A 24,111-nucleotide genomic window follows, 5' to 3' on the forward strand; every position below is an offset into this window, starting at 1 on the left:
CGTGATAAACAGAAGAAATGTGTGCTGTGAAGTGTAAATGTGACATTGTAGTGTACTTTTGTGTGTGTGCTGAAGTCTGCAGACGTGTAAAGGAAAACAAACTAGCATGTCATAACCGTGTGATTCAATTAGTGTGATATTTCATTTATGCCAGCATCAAAGGACGTTCATTGTGATTGATGGCTGCTTATCGGCCACAGTGAATAGATACAGTTAAATTGATTGTTTTAGGGAGGAACTGTGTAAAACAGCATTATAGGTACATAAAGACAAAGTATAGAAACTGTTCTTCCCTTTTATCTTTATAATCCCGAGAGCACAGACGCTTCATATACTTTCCACAATGCCCATATAGGCTCTTTGTAGTTAAACTTAGTGCAGTGTTGTATTCGGCTGAGTTTAAAGTGAACTAGAATGCAAAATGTGAATGGTGGTTGTCTGTAAAACCCACTGCTAGGATGTTGTGCGGCAGTATTATTTATATTAAAATATAGTATTCATTAATACTTTAAATAGCTTTTGTTTTTATATTTTCAGTTTTCATTTTATTTTAAGGTTTAGTGATTTTGTTATGTGCTTTTGTCTTTCTTTTTTTTAATAGTTAAATTTAGCTTTATTTTTTATCAATTTTCTCTTTTTTTTTCTTTTTTAAAGTTATTTGACAAGGCAACTTTTCTCATTTTCATTTAAGTTTTTTAAGTTTGGCATGTATTTATATTTCACTTATTTTAGCCTTATTTCAGTGAACAAAAATGATTGTTAGTAGTTTTAGTTAGCAGCAATAACACTGGTCAGATTGTAAGACCATTTCTATGAGGTTTGGTTATGTGCATTTTGCTATGCAGTCGCTAGAGTGTTCTGGGAGGTTGCTAAAGCATTGCTGTGTGGTTTCTTACTGGCCAAAGTCAACAAAGATTTAAAAAAATTTTTATAAGAAATTGCGAGTGGTGCAAGCCTTAGCAAGAGTGATTTTAGCAATAACGTTGCTATGCAGTTGCAGGTTACTTGGTTGTTGCTAGGGCTTGAAGAATTAATCTATTGATTATTTATTTGAATAATCTAATGATAATCTAACAATTATCTTCCATCGCCATCATTGGGGAACATAAACAGAGTGACCAATTGATGTGTTCCATGCAAATCGACTAAATTACATAATCAATTACGTCAACGCGTCTTTCCAGCTCTAGTTGTTAATGACTAATTTTTTATTTATTTTTTTTAAATAAATTGTGAGTAGTTCTTGTCTGTGCAAATCATCATAATTATTATGCTAGGGTCCTGTGGGTGGTTGACAGGGCGTTGCCATGTAGTTGATATTGATAATGTGTAATTGATAATTGATAATATGTTGCTATGCAGGTTCTAGGCATGGATGGTTTCTATTTATTTTCTAGACGGTTGCTTACTGGACCAAATAATCTTTTCAAGAAAATGTGAATGGTGATTGCCTGTGCAAAATTTCGCCGCTATTATGCTAGTGTTGTGGGTGGTTGCCAGGGCGTTGCTATGCAATTTTAAGGTGTTTGGAGTAGGCTTGCTGCGGTAGTCGGTGTTGACGGTGTTACCGGTGTTCAGTTGCAACACCGGTTATGTCACTTGCCCACTGCGGCACCGGCCCTACCGTTGTTTTGATTTTTTTTTTATAGTAATAAAAATCATTTAGTTCAGTTAGAAAACATACACTACAATTAAAAACTGAACACGTCTGCTCAATTCAGCTTGAGCCGAATGAGTCGCAGCACAGACTGGCAAGACAAGGTGATGGTGGATTTTTGCAGTATTTTGGATTTAAACCCAGTGGTAATATAGAACCTGCAAAGGATTAGTTGTGTTTTTCTAGTTGTTTCACTATTCAAGCAATTGCCGCCTCCAAATTGGTGCTAATTTGAAAGCGAAAGTAAAATGCGCATGCACATTCATAATGTTGCGTGTCTATTGGCGCGAAGCATTTTCAGTTTATTCCTATGGAATGAAAACGCTCGCTCTGCTCCGCACCGTTATGAATGATCATGCGGCCTTGCGCATTTTACTTTCGCTTTCAAATTAGCGATTTAAAAGTGAGGTGCAAAAGAGGGAATACCCCACAGTCAAGCACGACTTGCATTTTCAAATGCTTAAGATTAAGGATAAGCAGTAAAAATAGCAAGAAAATACTTTCTGCAAAGCCCAAATCTGTATAGATGTGGTGCTTTGTTTAGCCCAGTTTAAAGTGAATAAGTGCTTCTGTAGGTACAGGCCTCTGTCTTGAGATTGCAGGTGCACATGCAGCTGCCAGACCTTTGGGAGGAGTTTTACTTTTTTGTCCTTTTCTCAGCTGTCACTCAAAATGATGGGCAGCTGCGGCTGGAGATGCACAGAGGCTGCTGTCATCCGCCATCACCATCACCCTCTTTTAACGATGGAGGTGTGTGCGTCTGACATTCACTAGGGAGAGCGTGCAGCGAGGATTCAGTAAAATGCTATACACAAACTTTGGGGCAGTAATGAGGAGATTTGACATAACTGTAATATTAACCAATGTGCAGTGCTGTTTCTGGATTGGGGCACAGTAAAGCAGCGTGAGAGGTGCAGACCAGCAGCCCGCGGGGTTTTACTGTAACAACAAGAGCACAATCAGTATCCTGACATGAACTCAAGGCACCGTGAAGCCATATGACAGGGACATGTCTGTCACACCTAATGGAGCAAATACCAGAAATATCCACCCCACTTTATTCATCAGGGTAGGATTGCACCAGCCATCCGTAAAGTTTACACTAATAACTGTTGTGCTAATATTTTTTCTTTGTGGAAATGGTAATACTTTTTCAGCATTCTTTGATACATAGAAAACAGAAACATTTTTCCCCAGATTTTTGAGGTTCTGCTGCTCAACCAAGACTCTACAGACCAGTTTCACAAACAGGGCTTAGATTAAGCCAGGATTAATTCTTAGTTCAATTAGGGCATTTAAGTAGCTTTTATAAAAGTGCCTTAAAAAAAAAAAAAAAAAAAAACATTACTGGTGTGCATCAATGGCACTGACATGTTTTAAAGGGTTAGTTCACCCAAAAATGAAAATTCTGTCATTAATTACTCACCTTCACATCTTTCCAAACACGTAAGACCTTTGTTCATCTTCTGAACACAAATTAAGATATTTTTGATGAAACCCGAGAGCTCTCTGACTCCTCAATAGACAGCAATTTAACTACCACTTTCAAGGCCCAGAAAGGTCCTAAAGACATCATTAAAATAGTCCATGTGACTACAGTGGTTCAACCTTAATTTTACGAAGAGACGAGAATACTTTTTTTTTTTTTTTTCGGGAAAACAAAACAAAAATAACGACTTTATTCTATAAACTATATAAAATATACTATTTTAACGATGTCTTTAGTACCTTTCTGGGCCTTGAAAGTCTATGGAGTTGCTTTTAGTTAAAACAGCTCAAACATTTTAGTCTGGGACTAGACTTAAGCCTTGTCTGTGAAACCGGGGGTACGAGTCGCTAGCATCACTTATAAACAGGCACGTTGCTGTAAGGTTTAACACGTGATTGGAACAGTGCTCTGAGGACTCAAGCTTACAGCTCCTTCCAGTGGCTTGTTTAACACTCTTAATTTCACTTGCATAATGCCAAATTGCTTGGGAGGATGCTGTCGGCTTCATCTTTTAATGAGTTGGTTTGCATGGTCTGTATAAAGCACAGTATGCAGCGGATTTTGGTCGTCTTTTGTGAGACACAGCTAGCCGTGGTATTGTTTAACTGTGTGTCTGCATCCACTTTGATTTGGGCTAATGGAACCCCACCAAGATATACAATTAGAGGGTTGAATTTGTTAGGATCTAATTCTGTCTCATCTCAAAGAGACATGCGCATACTCCGGGAGAAGTGGACATATCATCCCATTAGTAGTTGATCACAAACCCAGAATATATTCAGAATCTATGTTTTTTTAATGGCTCATTGACTATCTTGACAAACTATTTACAAGCAAAACCTCGTACGCAAATTAATTCCTCTGTTTGATCGGGAAAGAGAAAATAGGACTGCTTTCTGCAGTTCCTTTGTTCTGCAGTTTGTAAACAGCTTGGATTGAGTTGAGAGAAAAGCAACTAAAACTGCAACAATAAACAAGAGATTCATGCTGGCTCATAAAGAATTTATCATGCCTATTACAGAATCAGGTCAGCTCAGTTTTAATTCATCTATGAATTGAAATATACAGTTGCTCAGTTTTTTTTTTTTTTGAGAAGTGCAGCATAATTTGTCTTTATTTCATGAATATGTGTTCTGGCATTTAACTTAATGGCTCTCAAAGGTGCCTATCAATCAGGACTGAATAAAGGATTATCATTCTTTTCTGTTCATGGATGTAGAATTTAAGTTTGAATTGAAATGGCAGGAAAAGGATCTTGTTGCCATTCAAAGAAATAATTACATCATTAATTCTGACTGTAGATAGTGTGTATATATACATATATATATATATATATATATATATATATATATATATATATATATATATATAATATAAAACACTGTGTTTCAAATTATGCAAGTGGCATATCAGTAAAATTTCAGTACAATAAACATTCAGATTTTAGTTTTTCTAAGAAAGTGTTTGTTTATTTATCCATGTCTTTTTTGATAACTGGTATCAATCTCAGACAAAATAGTTTGCCAGGTATTTAGGTAAATGGAAACCTTCAAGATGTTGTTCCACATTATTAAAGGTACTTTTTTTGTCACATACAACAAATATCTCCTCACTATCCGCTAGCTGCCTGTCCCCTGAACACACTGTAAAAAAAACGCGGTCTCTGTAGTCGCCACAAGCTCCAAAAATGGCAATAAAAACAAACTGGTGCAGCCTGGACCACGAATCATAATAAACATGCTCCAGCCAATAACCGACAAGAATGATTTTAAATGCGCGTTCATGACTGTTTCAGGAAGCACGGAGGGCAGGGGGAGGAGGAGGAGGAGGAGGGAGGGTCTAGCTAGCCTCTGTTTTGTTTGACAACACTTTGAACGTCAACAGGAAGTTACTCCACCCAGGATCGCTTAGAGCACCTTTAAGCAAGTCACAATTCTCATGCAATGTGGGGAGGAAGAAAGATCTTTCTGAAGATGAAAAGTTTGAAATGGTGCAATGTTGTGCAAAAGGCTTGAAAACAACAAATACTGTGTGAAAACTGAATGCAGATTATTGAACTATCATAAGATTTGTGATTGATTTAGAGCACAGCAGACCTCAGGTCAGGTCAGATAAAGGCTGATTAAGGAAAGTTTCTGTCAAACAAGTTAATTGTATTAAAAGTGCAGCTATAAAAAAGCCAGTGTTGAGCAACAAACAGGTATTTGAAGCTGCTGGTGTCTCTGGAATCTTGTGATCCTCTCCATGCAGGCTGGCAGTTATGTGTAAAATTACATTTTAGCCACCACTAACCAAACCTCACAAAGAGAAACATTTAGAGTGGGTGTAGAAATACATTTTCAAACCGTTTTATTGCTGTGGTGTTTTTTGCAGCATGGGATAGTGCATAGTGCATTGTTTTTTAGAAGGCACTGTCCTTCTTTTTATACCATAGCTGAAAATGGCCAGTTATGAACTCCACATATCTTTCAGAAATCATTTTGACTGGTGAAATATATATATATATATATATATATATATATACACACACACATTTATTATGTAAACAGACTTTTATTTTGAATCGTTTGACAGCACTATGTGTGTGTGTGTGTGTGTGTGTGTGTGTGTGTGTGTGTGTGTGTGTGTATGTATGTGTATGTATGTGTATGCATGGTTCTGTTTTAATTCCACTTCCTTAAATTCAAATTCTGCATCCGGTTTGCTACTGTTTTCCGAATTCATGAATTCTCAATTCAGTTCTGACTAGCAATCAACCCTGCTGTCAGTGCCGTTATATGATGGCCGAGGGTCAAAGGAATGCCTGAAGTATTTCTGAGATTGGACAGTGTGTTATTTTTAGAGTTGTGGAATGAGAGGGGAAAAAGTTGAGAGCTTTACAAGTAGGTCAGCTGCAACATTGCTTCATATCGCTTTCAGTATTATTACCGTCCTGCAGCCCAACTTTTAATCCAGCTTGAGCTGCACCAATTGCACTTTCACGGACATCTTTTATTGTAGTCAAAACTGCTTACAGAACCAAAACTGAGCTTCACCAAATACCTGAAAGACTTTCAGAAGGGAACGATGGCCAACGATGGTCAGATTTGTTGTGCAGATTTGTTTTTGGGGGAAACATGTTACTTTATTGCATCATTGCTCATTGTCACTTGGTTCTCTTCTAGAACTGTACAGTAGAATGTTTGGCTTGCAGATTTTGTTTGCCACGTTCATGGTGGGTTTTCAGGTGTTTGTCCCCCTTGCATGTGATCACTACACTTCAGTACTAAATCTATGAAAATTATAAAATTAGCAATGTAATTCAGTGCAATGTAGTTTTAAAATTATTTCCAGTGAAAGTATCTTTGATATTAATAGTGTAAAAAGAAGTGTTTTATTTGCTGTAATTGTTGTGTTGTGCATCATTTTCACTTTCAGTGTGCACAAAAAGTTTATATGAAGCTGGAATCTTATTGGGTATTCTGGTCTGGACAGTGTAACCCTTTTGGCAGCTACATATAAACATGCACAAAAGATTTCATTTCTATACTTGAAATCAGTTTTTAATCTAGTGGCAATGATTTACTAATTCGTTTCCTCGTTTTAGTTAAATCATGTCCACAGACTGTGATGATGTACTTTCACAGTTATTAACATCACAAATCTAGTAGTTGTTCATATTTAATTTTTTTTTTAAAAATATGAAAAAGTTGTGGAAATGTCATGGATTTTTTCCCCTTAATTATTAGAGCAAATGGTATAAAAAAAAATTACATTTGCTGTCATCTCACGTTCGCCAAGTTTAAACCCCCGAAAACCCCGGAAATGTGAAAAGGGTCCATTGTTCTGCTTAATATTTTTGAAGAAATCATGATACATTTTTCGTGCCTCAAAGTCTTACTAAAGGTTCCTGTAATTCCACATCATAGTTTATTTTCAGTTTTTTGTAAATACCTCAACTATTCCGTTTTTTTTTTTTTGACAGATCTGAGATTTAACGGGTTAGTTCACCCAAAAATGAAAATTCTGTCATTAATTACTCACCCTCATGTCGTTCCACACCCGTAAGACCTTTGTTCATTTTCAGAACACAAATTAAGATATTTTTGATAAAATCTGATGGCTCAGTGAGGCCTGCATTGCCAGCAAGATCATTTCCTTTTTCAGTGACAAGAAAGCTACTAAAGACATATTTAAAACCATTAATTTGAGTACAGTGGTTCAACCTTAATATTATAAAGCGATGAGAATACTTTATCCAACAATATCTAGTAGGGGTGTAACGGTACACGTATTCATACTGAACGGTTCATGGGGCAAGTTCCAAATGGAAGTGATCATCTCTATGCCCTATGTGATCATTCCTTGCCCCGTGAACCGTTCGGTACGAATACGCGTACCGTTTACTGAAATCACGTGATTTTGGTGCTTTGAACCACTGATTAGAAACAAAAGGTTTGTAAAGCTTCGAAGCTTCATGAAGCAGTGTTTTGAAATCGCCCATCACTAGATATTGTTGAATAAAGTTATTTTGTTTTTTGGCGCACAAAAAGTATTCTCGTCGCTTCATAATATTAAGGTTAAACCACTGTAGTCACATGAACTGATTTAAATATGTCTTTAGTAGCTTTCTTGGCATTGAAAAAGGAAATAATCTTGCTGGCAATGCAGGCCTCACTGAGTCATCGGATTTTATCAAAAAATATCTTAATTTGTGTTCTGAAGATGAGCGAAGGTCTTACGGGTGTGGAAAAACATGAGGGTGAGTAATTAATGACTGAATTTTCATTTTTGGGTGAACTAACCCTTTAAAAATAGTACCACTGGAAATGCTTCAGGACCAAGTATGCGCAGTAGCATTCCAACAAGATTGTTATTGTTTACTTCCTTAAAATGGTCTATAGAAGTTTACCTAACTATGACAACTTTTGTTTCTAAGAAACCCGGAAATGCAAAAGGGTCCATTCGTTTTACTTAATTGTGGCCACGTTGTAATAATTAGTCCCCCAGGTTTAGTTAAGGGGTTAGTTCACCCAAAAATGAAAATTATGTCATTAATGACTCACTCTCATGTCGTTCCAAACCCGTAAGACCTCCGTTCATCTTCGGAACACAGTTTAAGATATTTTAAATTTAGTCCGAGAGCTTTCTGTCCCTCCATTGAAAATGTTTGTACGGTAGACTGTCCATGTCCAGAAAGGTAATAAAAACATCATCAAAGTAGTCCATGTGACAACAGTGGGTTAGTTAGAATTTGTTGAAGCATCAAAAATACATTTTGGTCCAAAAATAACAAAAACTACGACTTTATTCAGCATTGTATTCTCTTCCGGAATCCTTTCCATTGAATTGATTCCATTGAACTGATTCCATTGAATCCTTTCATCTGTCGGCGTTGGTAATGCACTTTTACGTTGCCGTGGTTGTTTTGGCGATTAGGACATCTTAAACTATCCTAATCGCCTATCTTAAACTGTGTTCCGAAGATGAACGGAGGTCTTACGGGTTTGGAACGACATGAGGGTGAGTCATTAATGACATAATTTTCATTTTTGGGTGAACTAACCCTTTAAATAAAAACGAGGGGACGAATTAGTACAACATGACCACAATTTACTAAAATGAGGGCATTAATTAATAAGTCGTGGGAATGAATTCTTAATCGTGTCCATGATTTAACTAAAACGAGGGAACAAATTAGTAAATCATGGCTACGATATATAAATTTTTGTCTGCAACATGTGCGGGGCTCCATAAAACAGTAACAACTACACTTAGTAGCCTATTTACTCCCAAAAACATTACTTGTAAAATGTTACCCAATGTTGGCAAGGGCCAAAACAGCTGAATCAGTCACAATACGGCATGAGAACGATTCCATTTTGAGTTGTAAATATTTTAGGCTCCAAAAAGTCTTGCGTTTGTTTATTTTGTTTCAGTTAACGGGGGCGAAACTGTCTGGTTCGTTCAGATTGAATCTGGTCCTCAGGATCCGTTCAAGCTGCGGTGTCTCTCCGAGCGCAGAAACGCGCCAGGTGTCCCAGCAATTAGCTGCTGTGAGATTGATGAGATCTGGCTGGGCTGATGGAATCACTCTTATTACATTACATCTGGACCGATGTCCATTTATTTATGAAGCACCGGAGGAGCAGGTGACTGCGCCGTGATGGAAATGATGAGGTTTATAGTAGCGTGGCCCTCGTTTGAACTGTGACAGGTAAACAAACTAATTGATTTTAGAGGCCCCAAGGAAACAGGAGCTGCCACATTTCCCACTTTTCTGTTTGCCGAACAGACGAAGCTGTCATCCGCAGCGGCGAGAAGACGTCAAACGCGGAGCCGGTAATTTGTGCTGATGAATGACAAGCCGAGACTCTTGTTAGGTAGACGGCTCGCTCATTAGAAAACACATTTTCAGATGTCAGTGTGCTCCCGTTTTCCTTCGTTCTCTGGATGGAGGAAAGGAAGAAATAAACGCAGTGTGAATATTGCAATGTCATAGCATCAAGCAGAAGGAACTCAAACCTCAATTGACATGTCTGGTGTATCCAAGCATGTTTTGAACACTGACAGCCATCTGCGAGGGGTTCCTTTCACTCCTGCTAATGAGCGCCGTGTCACCGCGGCCCGGTCTCCTCTGGACCGTCCCGGGAGATGCGTTACAGCTGTCGGGCCCCTCGGCTCGATCCTGCGGCTCGCAGCGAAGAGCCTCAAACGGCATCGACTTCCGCCGTGAGAGAAAACACAAAGGCTCCGCTGACTCGCTTTCATGAGCATGTTTGTGCGCATGAAGGGTTTGTCAGAATGAGTTGAAATGTAAACTAGCGCTTTGAATGCTGCTCCCGTACCTGCCGTCGTGTTTAAGTTCTGCGAGCACTAATGCAGTTAAGAAGTCTTCTGGAACACGAGTTGAATTATTAAAACACCTTCTGTGTGTTTGTTGCTAAAGTCACATATAATTAAGTCAAATTGTCTAGTGACCAATACAAATGTTCACTGGACAGTTTGCCTTCATTATATGTGAAGTTGGCAGTGCTGGAAAGTAACTAATTATATATAATTTGGATTACATAATCAGATTCCAAAAATTAAGTACTTGTAATTAGATTATATTACATTTTAAAATACTCGTAATCAGACTACAGTTACTTTTTATTGATTACATGATTACATATTATACACAATAGCAGTAAATGGCATAATTTTTTCATGTTTTAAATTTTCCTTTCTTAAAAAAAAGAAGAAAAAAAAAAGCATATCACTTTTATGCATTCAGTAAGTCTTCTAGTTTTGTGAAATTGCACACAGAGACCAGCCACTAGTCAGGTGGCTGTAATTACATGGAAAATTGACAGGCCACAAAGCATTTGACTACTGGATTTACAGAAATCATTTCACTTTTAAAGAGTGTTTTCTCAGCATTGCATATCGAATCAGCTCCTGACAAACACATTAATTATTTGTGTTATAGTTATTATAATCACTCAGTAAGTCATTTAACCATGTATTGCTTTGTCTTTGGAAGGTTTTTTTCTTTTTTTTTGTATTGTTTTAAAATTATTTATTTTAATTTTTAATTTTAATGATTTATTTAATCATTAGCTTCCCCAGTCTGGGAAACCTCAGTAAAAATCTGGGAAAAATCAGTAACCGACTACAATTTGTAAGTAGTCTACCCAGCACAGGAAGTTGGATATTAAATGTATATGCAAAATTAATTTACTAGGCTAAATATATTTATATTTCACTAAAAGGTTTTGAGTCCTCTCACACAAATGCATGTTTTGTCTAGCATTGGTTGTGTTATATAGGTTTGCAAACCTCTTAAATTCTAAGTTTTGTGAATTCTGTCTTCCAAAATAAATTACAATATTATGATATTTTTGTAATGCCTGTGATTCTCAGAACTGTTTTCTCAGGACTGAGATCTCAGAGCAAATTGTGACGTGTATATGTAAACTTGCACAATTTATGTAGATGGATCAGTTTTCAAAATCATCCATCCATCCATATCTAGAAATGTTACTTTCATTAGGCAAGGATGCATTAAATACTTTAAAAAAAAAAATACATACATACAAAAATCTTACAGACCCAAACCTTTTGAATGATATATATATATATATATATATATATATATATATATATATATATATATATATATATATATATATATATATATATATATATATATATATATATATATATATGCAAATGCATCTTGTACAACTTAAGTGGAATGAACTCAGTGAATCAAATACCAAGTACAAACAAAAAATTAATTTCAACCTTTAATTCTGGAGGTGTTAAGGTATAGGAACAGGAATAAAAAGCAGTACAATTATCTATGGAACTAGAAGAAAAATGGCCAATTGCAAATAAAGTCAAATGTTCTCTGGTTTCACTCTGTAAATCCCAAGACAACAAATTTCATCCATGAGACGGCAAAGTAAACTGAACGAGCTGGATGATAATTTCCCGTAGCTGGGATCATTTCGCTGAAATACAAATTTGTGATGATACCAGAAGAGAAGAAAAACACACATTCGACTCGCTCTAATTCTAGTCCATATCAAATGGTTTGAAAGGCTTTTTTATATATTAAAAGGAAAAGATCTTTGTTTCTCCTACCAATTGAACGCTGTCTAGGATTTACTGCTTTTTAATCTAATCACAAAATCGAAATATTCACAAAGCACAGCGATATCTCCTAGAAGCAGCCAGCCATTCATTTTGAAATTTGTGTAATTTACTCTCACATAGCAGGCTGAAAAACCCTTTCCTGTTTGAGAGAAAGAGGCCAAATCAGTAAGAAGCACAGAGAATAATTTATCATGGGACGAGTGTCATTTGAACCTGCGATTCAATTAAACTGTATGTTTAATTTTGCCTCAAGATCAAGAGTTAAAAAGCCTATTAAAGTGGCTCTCTTGATGCCGAATCTATCTGTTATCAGCATGTCGAGGAAATTCGAGAGGCTCTCTGGTGAGCATCTCTATCTATGACACACTGTCAGTATTGTTGAGGGGGTTGTGCCGTCGATGACATTATTCACTGCATCATAGGACAGGTTGGGATGAACAGGGAATATTATAACAATAATAACAACCCTCATGTTCAAAACAATAATAATAACAACAACCAAAATGGTTTTTAAAGAAGCCACTTGACTCTTTGTAAAAGCAACATTATCGCTGTCTTCTCTACAGAAACACAAGACATCACCGGTGCTTAACAAACTTCACCTTTGTAAGTATTAAATTGTTAAAGGATGTTTTAATTATGATCTCATGGGCTTAAATTAACAATAGCTGGGTTTCCATGTTGTACTCTCCCCCGAAATTTGGCATTTCCATCACTCGTTTTTGATGGGATACTTCAAAATGCGCATAAAAACTGGGTGAGGGAAACATAGCTACTGTCCTCAGCCTTTCGTTTTTGTCATGTGTTAAATCTGCTGCAATATTTGTATGGTTTTACATTGAAGTCACAGACAAAATATATGAATGTCACTGCAAAATATTGAAGAATGTAGGATTTAGTTTAAAGAAAGATAGCATAAGGTCAAGCAAAATGATGTTTGTACTGTTGTTTGTTACCAGAAAGATGACAGTATTATCGCAATCATTTAAGACATTTCTAACTTTTTTGGCATAGAGGATTCTTTAAAATTGAGTCAAGAACTGTGGGATTCTATATAGAATCATTGAACCTTATTTTTCTGAAAGGATGAATGGTGCTATTGAGGACACAGGGAAAAAAAACAACTTAAAATTATCACCAATTAAAAAATATGCATAAAAACATTTAGTTTGAAGGCTGTTTTAATGCCACCATAAAAAGTATTTTATTATTTTGTATTTTAAATCTCCTATTTTATTAGATGTAATTTAATAACTTTAATCTTGTAATCCTATGGCTTCATTGTGAAAAATGTATTATTTGACTCTCGTACAATGCCTATTATAAGATTATTTTTAAAACATTATGACTTTATTTTAGCCATGGTCCATGGAATGATTTTATTCTTGAAATCTTTTTAATTTTAACATAACACTACAATGTCGTCATACAATATGATTTTTGTTATTAAAAACAGTTCAGTTTAATGTTTATCTAGTATTTTACAACAACAAAATGGGGACATGAAAATGTACTGCCCAAAAACACATTTGAAATGAAGACTGAGTGTATTGTGACACTTTGTGGACATCAAACGTTAGTGGAACATGTTCATAGTTAATGAACATGTTCCTCTGCTAGGAAACCTGTGAGAAATAACGTCATACAGCCCCTAAAAATCACTTTGAGAACAGTCAAGAAGGCTTTTGCAAAAATGTTATTTCGGCGAAAAGCTCTAGCATCATTTGTTTGGCCTTCGATTTGGCATTTTGCATCTAATGCAGTGACACTTTGAAATGCGACTTAAATGTCCAAATGCATTTTGGGGCTGCTGTATTACTATCCTAATGATTATAATAAGGACTGCTTGTAAATTAAATGCACGTTAGTACTTCACCTGCAGTGATCTGTGCAGCTGTCTTTGTCAGTGATTCCGAACTTGAGTTGGATGGAACGTGGCGCTCTGATCGCGGCCTGATAACCAAAACGGATCAATATGTGTGTTGTAAAGGTTAAATGACGCTCTGTAGTGTGTTGTCATGGTGCAGCGCGAGTCAGGATGAATGATAAGAGCAGCTCGAAACTACAAGCCACTAACATGGCCAGAAATCACGTTATTATGAGTTAATCAGAAGAGAGATTCAGCCTTCAAAATCTCTGCATGTTGAAATGAGAAATGTTTGTTGAAATTTCCCTGTTCGCTATGGGTTTTTGCAGCATTCCCAGGCTGCATGTTGCTAACGGCACTCCTGATGCCGCTGTGTTCTTCTCCAGTAGGATTAGACACTTCCTGAATTACGTAAGTGAGCTAATGAGCTGCACACACTCCCATACATACACACACACACACACACACACACACACACACACACTCCAGTCCCTGTGGGGACCTCAGACAGACAGCCTATCCTCTCTCCCCTGGGCTTCTCACTGCATGTTATATACACCAGAGAGAGAGAGGAATACATGAACTGAATCGTGTATTAAAGGACACAGAGACAATGTAAAAATGTTTGTGACTTTCACTGTTTATCTTCATTTATTCTGATTTAAAAAGTTTACTACCAAACTATTCTAACTGCAGTATACAGTAGGCATACTGTGTGCGTAATTTCTGTTTGCTGAATATCCAGATGACCTACAACATTTGTCAGAATGTGTAACATGCAACAGAGCAGAGTGTGTGGAACACTGTGTTTGACCATACGGTACCAGTTATGTAGTTACAGGTCATAATTACAGCTGTTACAACTTGAATGAATGAATAGAAAAATGAATAGAATTAATATATACACACTGTAGATACTGTATATAAAGATGATAACTGGAAAACACACGTTTAAGGTCCTGTGACAATGTTTGCTGTTGTTTAAAAATATTGTTTAACTACTTGCATATATAAAACTTATGTAATGTACAAGTCATATTTTTAAAGACCCCCTGTGGTGAAAATCAAGTTTTTAATGTTGTTTATATGTATATTTGGTGTTTTTAATATGCTTTAAGACAAACCATGTGCAAATTCATAAATGAACACCATTGCTGAGTATTTTCTCTTTAAAACTGCAGTGATGTAAAGACGGTTTCAAAAACACGGTTTAAAATCGCTGGTGTTTGTGACGTCACAAACTACCTCGTAACCAATAACGCCAATGTGCCGGCGGGCTTTAGCATATCATTAACTATGATCGCTCTGAAGCAGGAGAGTCTCGAGAAGCCAGGTTATCCCGGTATATTTAAAAGATCGGGTAGATTTAGCAATATAGCGTGTGTGTCATGTATATAATGACGTTATAATGATCTATGCCTTTCTCCACTTACGTTCTAAGGCGTTCAAAGAGTTTCTAAGGATTTTAAGGCAGCTGTCTGACTCGTGAATAGAACATGGTTTGTGTAACATTAGCAACACATTATTAGCAGCTGTTTGGTAATGTAGTCAAGCAAAAGGATAATCATATTAATTACCGTTATGCGTCTGACGTTGTATAAAGCTATACCATTGTGCAGTGTTTACCTCAGTAAGTTGACCGAGTGGATCTCTGAGCTTGTGCGACTTTGTGGAGGCGGGGCTAATTAAAATATTCGTAGATCGGCGTATAATAAATGAAAAAAGGGTGTAGAGTAACATTCAAGCTATTTTAAGAAGAAGATTAATGAAGATTCCACAGAAATAAATGTTTAAATATGTCATTTTGGTGATCAAAGATGAGTTTTAAAGGATAATATGATTGACTACAGGGGGACTTTAACAAAACAGGTAATATACATGAACAAATTTTGCCTGTTTCTTTTTTCTTTCTATCTTGTTTTTTTTAACTATAAAAATTTGTTTTGTCCTTTTTATTGCTGTAATAAAGGAACATACTGTAAATATATCTTAGGCCACCACCAGCTTTTAGCAATGTTTTAATGACCATCCATATTTATTTTTCAGTCTCTTTATTACGATACAAACAGAAAATAAAGAAAATATGTACACACACACACACACACACACACACACACACACAAAAACAAAATCCCCTGTACATGCTTGTGATCTTTAAGCAAAAATCAGTATTTAGTGTGACCTCCTGGACTTCTTCCAGTTTCTCAAAGAAGAAACTCTGAGAAACTTCTCATCAGATTTTGAAAGTTTTCTTGGCCTTCCAGTCTTTTTCCATTTCATTTTGGTTTAAGAGAGCCAGGTTCCTGCTATTGCTCAAGTGTAAGGGGAGGTCACTAAATACTTGCCACTTTAGCCTATAAAAGCTGTTTTTTTTTTTGTTTTTTTAGTTTTTTTTCCTGAAATTTTTCTGGTTTTTAATACTGCATTCAAATGTACTGTATTTTCTGGTTTTAAGTGAAGCTGAGTAAAATTTTCTACATTCAAAAGTTTAATTTTGACCAATACTGTATCAATTTGCTTTTAACATTTTTTTTTTAATGACACACACCCAAATCTGTAATTACTGCATTGTAGTGATGTTCATGTCTGCTCATCTTGTAAATATGATCATTCTGACATGACTTGAAGACTTTGAAATGACAGCATTGTGGGTATGTGTGGTGTCTTTTTTCAAGGTCAGCTCTGTTGTAAATTAATTTCTCGGATTCATTCCACAGATGTTGTCAACCGTGAGGTGGATTGTTGCATCTGAATACTCTCATGTTCAGAAAGAACAGTAAGATGGTGAGTATTATTTCCTTTATTCAGATAATGGCACAAAAGGACAAATCAGTCGTCCTTGGATCTGCCCCTTCACTAAAAAAAAAAAATCAACTATTGTGAGCGTTTCAATTGCGGAAACATGATGTATTGTTTTCATGGCAGCAATAAGCTTAGTAATTGTAATGAGTATGTATTAATTCCCCATTGAATGTCAAATATTTAGATTTACCCATTAATTAAAATGTGTACTTGAATGCTTATCTCCTTTGTTATATTACCTCTACTGTGAACAATTAGGATTTTTTTTTTAAAGACACTCACTTCCATAAGCTAATTGTTTTCTCTTTTTTTTTTTTTTCAGGGAGACTTTATCAGAACTGGCCACTAATTAACAGAAATCGCAGTAACTATTGCATAGGTAGCTTGTTAATTAATGGTCTAAGATGCAATTAAATTACAGATGCACGTCCAAATTTACTAACCAACTTCTCTTAATCCTGTGTAATTTCAGAGGGATCTTGTTAAATCGAAAAGCGGAGTGATCAGGGTGGCAAAGTGCTAATTAAGCTCTAAATGGGGGGGCTGCATCAACAGAGCACAGGGATGATCCTTCGCTGTCTGTTTACATCGCTGCAGTGCATTCTGGGAGGTCACCCCACAACCTGGGGCAGGCGTACTGTTCTACTGCTCTGGGAAAAAAGCGTGTAAGACAGATAAAAACAGCACATCTAAATCCCTTCAGCTCTGTGTTTACGGACACAGATGACTTTATCTACTCTAATGTCATCAACATTTAAAGCAGGAAACTTTATTTCCAAGAACTGCAAAAGCACAAGCATTTTTTAATTTGTTACTACAACAGAATCACAGATATTCTGTTAAATAGTGGCAAGGCTCTCTCATTGGTCAGAGACGTCGCTTTAACGTTTCATTTGTTTCTTATAGGCAGGAATGATTAATTGAAGAGCATACAGACTTGTTTAAGGCTCTGATTTGTTTTGACAAGAAAAAAAAAACTCTAGAGTTTCAAAAGAGATCTCAATTATGTCTCAAAATCTGAGATAGATTTGACATAGATTTGACAAGATACCAAGGTCTGAACCCAAAGGTGAGAAATCTCATTATGAACTCAACTTTTCTCAACAAATCCTTACTTAAGCCTCTTTTTTAGATATTTCCTGTGAGGAAAAAGAACTCAGTAATCTCTTGTCATCTCTAGTTTCAGAAGAGGTCTCAAAAATGTCTCTAATTTTCCAGAATACCAAAGTCTGCAGTCAGATATAAAAGAATTACTTGAACTCAACATCAAGTTGTTGTTTTTCTCCTAAGAAAAAGACTCAAGACATCTGGAATCTTGCCTCTTCAGAAGAGATCTCAATTATGTCGCATATTTGCTCAGAATTGATAAGATACCAAGGCCTGCGCCCAAAGGTGAGAAAACTCAACATTTCTCAAAAAATCCTTAGTTAAATCTCCATTTTAGACTTTTATTGTGGGGGGTGGGGGGGGTTAGAGGAGGAAGGACAGAAATCTCTTGTCATCTTTAGAGTTTCAGAAGAGATTTTTTCAAAAACTCCATGCCATTCCTTTAGAATTTTGGAAAATATCTCAACAACGTCAAAAATTTTGTTTGGGTTTGTCAAGACACCAAAGCCCACTGAAGGGGAGCAATTTCCAAATCTATCAACAAATTCTTAGTTTTGTCATCTTTTCAGATTTGAAGTCCCTGGTAATCTCATGTCATCTCTGGATTTTCAGAAGAGATCTCAAATAATGTGCTCAAACTTTTCAATAGGGCTGGACGATTATGGCCTAAAATCAAAACCTCGATTAATTGAACATTTTACCTCGATTACGATTAATGAAGGATTATTTTGTTTCTGGGTGTTTGTTTTTTTGTTTTTTTGACAAGGTTTGTACTGTAAATATGATTGACTATTAAAGGTGGGATATTTTTTTCCTATTGAAAGAGCGATCTGACTTTATAGCTCACTTTCAGCAGTTATTTTATCTGTGGTTCGTAACATTTCTTACAGATTTCTACTCGTTGTAAATCATATAAAGATAAATTAGCACATTACCAGTACGAGTGATTCCGTGTGTGAGTTAGTCATATCGTCTCTCTATTAATTGTGAAGCTGTGGGTTGTAAATAGGTCCTTCAAAAGTAGAAAAATATATGCTATAATAAGTTTTGACTTTCTAAGCTACTTTAGTGATGAATCACTGGACAGCCCTGACAACTAGTTTCTGCGATCCTCTCAGTGCGCACGATCTTCACGTTTTGCGCAGCTATTGTTTGTATGAGTGTTTGTGTTACAATGCAGCTGCGCGAGCGCGGTAGCTCAACATATTAATACACATCCGATCGTCTAATCGCTTAAATGTCCAAACCATAAAACAAATACAACTGACAAAGTTTAGTGAAGACGCAAGGCTCACCGCTCGCGCACCATCACTATGTGTTGAACCGGCGTTCACCTCTGTGTTGCTTTTATGCCACTGACTGGACGGGCAGAGTCATGTGGCTACACACGCGGTAGTATGTTTTTAAGGGGGAAGTATTAACAGGATTAAAAAAACGAAATGGGAAATGGGAAAATTACGTCGGTTAGAGGTTCTGATTTTCGGTTTCGATTACTTTTCGATTAATCGTCCAGCCCTACTTTTCAATATACCAAAGTTTGCAATCAGATATCAGTGATCTATAAAATGACTCAAACATTTCTCAACAGATTCTTAAGTTGTTGTTTTTCTCCAGATTTTTCTCCTGAGAAAAAGATTACAGTCATCTTGCATGGAATTTCTCAGAGTTTTGGAAAAGATCTCAATTATGTCTCAAAATCTGCTTAGATTTGACAAGATAACAAGGTCTGCTCCTAAAGGTGAGAAATCTCATTATGAACTCAACATTTCTCAACAAAATCTTAGTGAAAAGAAATCGGGTTTGACAAGATACCAAAGCGTATACTGAAGGTGAGGGTTTTCTAAATCGACCAACAAATTCTTAGTTTTGTCTTCTTGTCAGATGTGAAGATGGTCCCTGGCAATCTCACATGCTGTCTATGGATTTTCAGAAGAGATCTCAAAAATGTAAAGTCAGAAATTTAAATATGACCTCAAACATTTCTCATCAAATAATCTGATCTATCCACATTCATTTTATAGCTCTGTACTCTTACAGTATGTCAACAATCATCTGCAAAGGAATTTTAGGAAAAACATCTGAGAGAAAGTTGACACTTAAATGAAACATAATGGGGAGGAAGCATTACTCAAATTCAGTCAAGACTACAGACGTTTCTTACCACAGGGTATTAAATGACAAAGTTCAAATCAAAAATGAAAAAATTAGGTATTGCGGTAAAACAACTTTGCAACTCTGTCACTGTGAGTCAGATATTTTACATTTGTCTCATGCTTGTTGACCACAATTTCCCTCATTTTTAAGAGTCTCCTGTGAGGAAAACGTGGCCCCCGTCATATACGGTTAAGATGCCTTCCTCTGGGCTTTAGGGAATCAGACAGACAACATGGCTGCCTCTGATTAAGAGTGTAAGAAATCCTGTTACACACTTGCAGCTGAACGCCTGAGAATATCACCACTCTCATTATTGGGCTGGGATTTAGAGAAGGGCTTGTAGCGTTCCTCATTGGGAAAATGTCTACAAACATCTTTTCATCCTTTTTTCCTCTATATTTTACTCCCTCAGTCAATTTAGTTTCATCAGTCTTGTAAAACAATAAGTAGTCATGTTTCTTTTCTGCATGCTGTCGTATGGTCAAGGTGACTCTTTGCTAATGCGTGTAATAACAGAATGGTGTAGCGGGAAATGCTTACAGCTGTCTGTAGTGCTCTGCTTCCACAACAAGATCTTTTAGTTTTCCAACATGTTGCATCATAAAGAACAGACAAAAGGAATGTTGCATGGTCAGTAAAACATTTCAATGGACAAAGTTAGTCCATCATATACTATGATTTAATTTCTTTATCTTTGTTTTGCAGCCTGGGAGATCAGAGAATACTTGGAGACAAATTGAACAAAATAAAGATACATGTATGAGAAGGTAATGCTGTTTATCTTTAATTCTATAGTGCAGTAGAGAGGAGAGTCGATTTTCAGTTTCCGATTTCACTTATCGCTCCCGGCTCCTTAACAATTCCATGAATGATTCATTTAAGCCTCGTTTACACTGCAGGTCTTGATGCCCACTTCTGATTTGTTTCACCATCCGTTTACACGTTCTTTCAATGGTGACCCATATCCGATTCATGTGTTTACACTTGCCATACCATCTGAAACATTGTGCATTCTTAAAGGGGGGTTCTTGCACCACACACTAGCCAAGATGGACGAACGTGAAATATGCTTGATGCTAGCTCTGTGATATGTGCGAAGTTCACCAAACATCACCATGGTAACTTCAGCCGTTGACCACTGCCCTGCATTTTCCTCCTCCATGATTCCTGCGTTGCTGTCATTTACCACCTCTACACGTCATTAAACCACGGAGAAGTACCCAACTGTCCCAGTTTTAATGACGTACAGAACGCAGTGCCTCAGAAAATCTGATCTGCCTGTTTACATGACAGTCGCATTGGCACATATCTGATTTATATCTGATTTACTTCCAAATATGAATGAGGCCTGAAACCGATCTTGAAATATCCGAATGCATATGTTTTTTCGTGTTTACACGGTCATAGAACACATCCGATCTGTCACATATGAGCAAAAAATCGGAATCGGGTCACATTTCACTGACAGTGTAAACAAGACCTTAGTGTCATTTAATAATTTTTTTATTTAAAAAAGAATTAATAAATTAATTGAATTAATTAATTTAAAAACTTTTAAATATTTTTAAAAACATATGTTATTGTTTAAAATAATTTAAAAATTGTTAAAACTGATCGGCCTCCGTTTACCTTTTCTGATAGGTGCTCAAACCGTGTTTTTCAAGATATGCGAATGTCCTCATGGACAATCATGGCACTTTGGACAAACACACTGCATGCCAGTTTTCAAGTCAATCAGACTGACTGTTGCGTGGCTATAGCCGTTTTTGTGTTTTTTTCATTTATAGTGCCACCAAGTGGTCAGTCACCGTGGCCTTTTTCACATGACCACAGACTGAGCTCGTACATAGGTATACCGAGTTTGGTGAAATTATCTCATTCCGTTTAGTAAAAGTGGCCCTGCGCACTTCAAAAGTTTTGCCGTTGCATCCCAGACGTGAATGAAATTTCAACTTTTTTTTTTCAATAATTATTGACAATCAGACTCCAGAGAATTTTTGGTTCCGGTTCCGATTGGGTGAAAAACCTAGGACTAGATTGCAAAAAAAAATAAGTTTTTCAAAAAATCCAAAATACCCCAAAATTTCACAGACCCTTTGTTCAAAGACTTATTTTGGCATTTTTGCCTTTATTATGATAGGACAGTAAGAGAAGTGGGAGAGAGAGGGGGATGGGATCGGGAAAGGTCTACGAGCCGGTACTCTAACTCGGGTCACCCGAAGCACAACGGTGCGAGATGTCGTCACGCTGCCCACGAGGCTATCGGCGCCAACAATTTCAGTCTGTGACTAACGGTTTAGTAGTTATGAGCGTTAACTGCTATAACATCGCCACTGTCAGGCCGATTGGGGCAAGCCTTGGTAACGTTGTAGACGGGATGGGTACTTTCAAGTCTCTACGACTTGCGGTTTGGTCTGCCCTATCACTTTTAGGGCAGAATGGTGATCTTTGAAAATCCTAACAATTACAATAGGGTCATGAGTCTACATTATTTGAACTGTTTGTAGTCATGCAACCAAAATGCAAGTTTTGATGATAAAGATTACTGTAAGTGATGGTGCAGACGGTGTTCTGTTCACAATGGCGTAACTATACAGACATTCTTTTGAGAATCGTTAACCGGACATCATGCAGATAAATCATTCAGTTCTAGTACTTTACTGAAAAGATTGTGTATTTATTGTGCATTTACACTCCAGTTTATGTGGGTTCAAACTTAAAATTTTAGACAGTTCGTTCACGAAATGCTCTTTAAAGGATTAAAGTCCACTGAGTTTGAGAACTCGTCTGCAACATAGAGACTTCACTCCGTAATTACAGTTTTGCCTGAACCAGCAATTTGTTCCTTGACACAAAGCATAAAAGTCTTTCCTAAACGGCGACTGTACACACACATATCAACTTTTGGAGACCATTTTGATCCCGCTAGAATTCCTATCAATAACACGTCCCCGATCAGCCAGTGAACTGCAAAACACAGTCAAGGCGGCAATTAGCACAAATTAACAGACATTTTCAAAACCGTCTTTGCTCAGAAAATGGCCGCTTTGTAGTTCAAAAACATCCCACTCTGGCCCTCGTGTGGGAGTTCTTCCAGCAATTGCTTAAATCCTAAAATAAGTACTGCAATCTCCAGGCACAGACACACTGTAATGCTTTAAAAACAATTTAGAAACTGTCATCGTTGTAATTACAGTAACTAATTACCGTCCTCGGCAAACAAATAGCTTAACATAATACGGCGGCCCAATCAATTTTGAAGAAATGCAAATTCCGAGCGCAAAAGGGGGGCATTTTGGCAAACCTGAAAAGGAATTCCGGAAATAATGCACTTTGTTTTATCCACACATAATTCCCAGGGAATATCATATCATAAATATTTGCATTCAGTTCTTATCAGGACATTTGCATTTGCCTCTTATCAGCCGGCAAACCAGGCACCGGCAGATAGCGAGAGCGGCTTCCACGCCATACACACATTTCTAATGAGACACGTCCCAGGCTGATATCATATTTTGGCTAGAACTTTATCGCCAAAACGAGGAGGTCATTTTCTCCTAGAGTTGGCTCATCTTGGAGCTGTCTTTGAGTTGTTGCTTTTTTCTCTCATTTGATGTGATTCAACTCAGATTCATTTTTTAAAAGCCAGCAAAAAAAGGATTATTTCTTTTCTTCTCGCAACCGCAACTGCCTGCTATCAGTGGCACGTATGCTAGCAGTGATTATCACCACGTCACAAAATATTTCAGTTTTATCAGTGTATTATTTTATTTGCCACTGCATCATCCCTTGAAAGAGGGTAGGAGGAAGAGAGGGAGGAAGAGAGACGGCGAAGCTCATCTGCATGAACCGTCGTCCTCGAAGCACAAACAGACAGCGCAGCCGTGCCCATCTTCTTCAATTACTACACGTATGCAACAGTTAGTGGGGAAAAAAATTAAAATAATTGTTTGATAACGTTTTCAAAAAGGCATTCCACAATAACAATTTCATGGCGCATTGCGGAGTGTAATTATAAATCAGGCGTTTTTCTCGGACAGCCAGAAAAACACTGGAGGTCAAGTGAAGTGTCCTAGTCAAATGCTGGTCTCATTAGCACAATCTGCTATTATCTGCTAATTATTTCTCTGTTGCTCCAAACCGCTGTGCTGGGCGCTGGGCATCCGTCTACCCACGCGCCTCTCAAATCAGTCACCTCTCCAGAGCGGGTGCTTGTGCAAATGCGTTCCTTTGCATAAATTACAAAAATGATTCAACAAAACGTTACGTTTTCTTTTGATGTAACCATAATCAAGAAAAAACAAAAAAACAAATATATGTTGACTCTCACTGTTTTCTTACTTATTTTCTGGGTGTCAGTTATTATCGCTTTTCTACAATTAAACGCATTGCTATGCTGAAAAAATAAACAGG

The 24,111-nt window shown here is 36.9% G+C and overlaps 1 protein-coding gene across 6 annotated transcripts in view; it reads left to right on the top strand.

The window, feature by feature from the left end:
* The first annotated feature begins 12,317 nt into the window (after window positions 1-12,317).
* Window positions 12,318-24,111, top strand: part of zfpm2a (zinc finger protein, FOG family member 2a) — a 256,881-nt gene continuing 245,087 nt past the window's right edge. Inside the window, exons 1-8 of one of the 6 annotated variants that reach the window (XM_048211536.1) lie at window positions 12,318-12,374; window positions 13,965-14,046; window positions 16,353-16,419; window positions 16,760-16,816; window positions 16,910-17,102; window positions 19,159-19,282; window positions 19,849-20,328; window positions 20,404-20,465. The gene's annotated coding sequence lies outside the window, so the exon portion shown is untranslated. Of the gene's footprint in view, window positions 12,375-13,964; window positions 14,047-16,352; window positions 16,420-16,759; window positions 16,817-16,909; window positions 17,103-19,158; window positions 19,283-19,465; window positions 20,329-20,403; window positions 20,466-24,111 lie in introns of those variants that run through there. The other 5 variants (XM_048211537.1, XM_048211533.1, XM_048211535.1 and 2 more) reach the window with 5 other exon arrangements.

The sequence above is a fragment of the Megalobrama amblycephala genome, linkage group LG13, assembly GCF_018812025.1.
Source record: "Megalobrama amblycephala isolate DHTTF-2021 linkage group LG13, ASM1881202v1, whole genome shotgun sequence".
In the NCBI taxonomy this organism is placed as follows: Eukaryota; Metazoa; Chordata; class Actinopteri; order Cypriniformes; family Xenocyprididae; genus Megalobrama; species Megalobrama amblycephala.